The sequence below is a fragment of the Panthera uncia genome (assembly GCF_023721935.1).
Source record: "Panthera uncia isolate 11264 chromosome B3 unlocalized genomic scaffold, Puncia_PCG_1.0 HiC_scaffold_1, whole genome shotgun sequence".
NCBI classification, from domain to species: Eukaryota; Metazoa; Chordata; class Mammalia; order Carnivora; family Felidae; genus Panthera; species Panthera uncia.
The window spans coordinates 94,779,996-94,782,527 of record NW_026057582.1 but is presented as its reverse complement, the minus strand read 5'-3'; the positions used below and the strand labels follow the sequence as shown (position 1 = coordinate 94,782,527).

The 2,532-nt window shown below is 34.2% G+C and overlaps 1 non-coding gene across 1 annotated transcript; it reads left to right on the top strand.

Moving 5' to 3' along the window:
• The first annotated feature begins 1,446 nt into the window (after positions 1–1,446).
• Positions 1,447–1,552, top strand: LOC125910478 (U6 spliceosomal RNA). Its single transcript, XR_007453988.1, has one exon. It is a non-coding gene; the product is annotated as a U6 spliceosomal RNA (small nuclear RNA).
• The last annotated feature ends 980 nt before the right edge of the window (positions 1,553–2,532 follow it).

The window sequence follows — 2,532 nt, the reverse complement described above, 5'->3', positions numbered from 1 at the left end:
ACCTACTTCGGCTAGGTCATGATCTCACGGTTTGTGGTTTCAAGCCCTGCGTCAGGCTCTGTGCTGACAGCTCAGAGCCCGGAGCCTACTTCTGATTCTGTGTCTTCCTCTCTCTCTGCCCCTCCCCCACTCATGCTCTGTCTCTGTCTCAGAAATAAACATTAAAAAATTTAAAAAAAAAATTACAATATGAATTTCATTTATACATATATATGCACTTATACATATACATATGTACATACGTACACATATCATTATAAAAGTATACTGTATTTATAAAATTGTAACTAAAATATTAAGTAGAAACCCAATTTAAAGTTGGACCAAAAATCTGAACAGATACTTCACACACAAAAATGCATTAACAGTCAAAAAGTACAATAAAGATGCTTGTCATCATTAGTAATTGGGGAAATAAAACTTAAAACCACAATTAGATACTATGACTTTTACTGCAAAATGGTTGAAATTAAAGACTGACAATAACAAGTGTCGTTAAGTATGTGAAGCAACTCAAACCTGCTACCCTAAGAATGTAAAATGCTATGATCACATTGGAAATCAGGTAGTTATTTCTTAAAAATTTAAATATAGTGCATCCAAACCTAAATGTAAACAAACTGAAAAAAAATATATATATATATATACACAAATATATATATGCACATATATATATACATATACACACATATACATATATACATACATATATACATATATATGTGTGGTGTGTTATATTATTCTATTTATATATTGTCATAAGACACAGAAAGCATAAATTATCAAGAATAGGAAAATACATGTATCACATTGGAAGTAAAGAAACAACAACAGAACAGGAAAATACATTTCCAACATACAACAGAGGATTAGCTTGGCCTCCATTGAAGAATTTGAAGAAAAACAACCCAGTAGAAAAACTGGGAAATGCATGTTGAAAGGCATTTCCTAACAGGAAATTAACATAGGAAAAGGTGCTCAAACTCTTCAACTATGAGCATTGTTCAAGTTAATATTAAGCACTGATATATCACTTCACAACCACTGGAATGGAAAAGAAAATGAAATATCTCAGACTGTCATGTTGTTATGGACTGAAACTTTCAAGAAGTACTGGGTTAAAAATTTATACAACCACTTTTGAAAATGAAATCGCAGTTTCTAGGGAGGTTGAAATTTGCTCACCCTATTGCCCAACAAATCTTTTAGGTATGTGACATGAACAAACTCTTACACTTAGGTAGCAGATTGCATATTAAAAGATGTTTACTACAGTATTTGTAATAGGAAAAAATATTACATAGTATTCCCTATTAATAGAGAATTTTGATATGTTTATATGGTGAAATACATTAAAATGAATTAATTAGATCAATTGGCATCAATGCGAGTTGTTTTAAGAACATAACATGGAGTTTAAAAAGTTGCAGAATCATCTAGTATGGGGCGCTCGCTTTGTCAGCACATATACTAAAATTGGAATGATACAGACAAGATTAGCATGGCCCCTGCTAAGGATGACAGAATTATCTAATATGGCATCATTTTATTATATTAAGGGATAGGAAAACTTTAACATATACTGGAAGAGTACATAAGATTTTTTACAGTGATTGTCCCTAGGGAATGAAGGAATGGCGACTAGAGAGTGAAATAACCTTCAAAGAGGAGCAGTAGCTCCTTTTACGTCTCCCTGTGTACTAGCAAACATTCCTCTCTGCCTTCCATGACTGGCCCTATGTTCCCTCAAATATTCTTTGGTTTTCCCATTTACCAAATCTTACCATACTGTGATGATATCCCATCCATTACCCATGGGGTAAAGCAGACTATAGAGCAAATAATATGCAAATATAATTGCTTGTTGGGATCATAGGATCTCAGAACAAAAGGCTTTTAGAGAATCATGTTGCCTAGTGGGCTTCAAACTGTGTTATGAAAAGCGCTGGAGTTCCGACAGAGGCTTCACTGGGCAAGGAAGGGCTTGGCAGGTAGGACTCTGCACCCACTGCCTCTGATTGAAGAACAGCAATACTGACTTTATCTGCTTTATAACTAGGTTCTAAAGATTTTGTTTCCAAAAACAGTTCTCTTAAAAAAGCATATGACAACCACTGAGTTTAGGTATTATTTTTTCCAAGAAAATAATAAGTTAATGTCATTTCCTAGCAAGGTCACACAACTCTTCTATGTTCAACAGATTTGATGTTTATGGAACCCTTGGTACAATGGGAAACTGTTAAGGTATGTGGGAACCTTTCGTTTCTAATATCTACCTCATCATATATAAACAGAAGGATGCTTTTCCAAGTGTCAAGTCAGGAATGAAATACTTATGTTTAATTTACCAACACAGCAATTCTGAAATAAATTCAGGGAGAGAGGGGAAAGTAGAATTCACTCCCTCAAATTTTGCAGTGTGCATCACACCCTGCTCTTTCGGCGTGAAGAAAAAGATTCATCATCAACTGTCTTGGGCAGAACTTTTTGATGCATTTAACCTAGTGATATCCCTGTAAGTAAGCATTATGT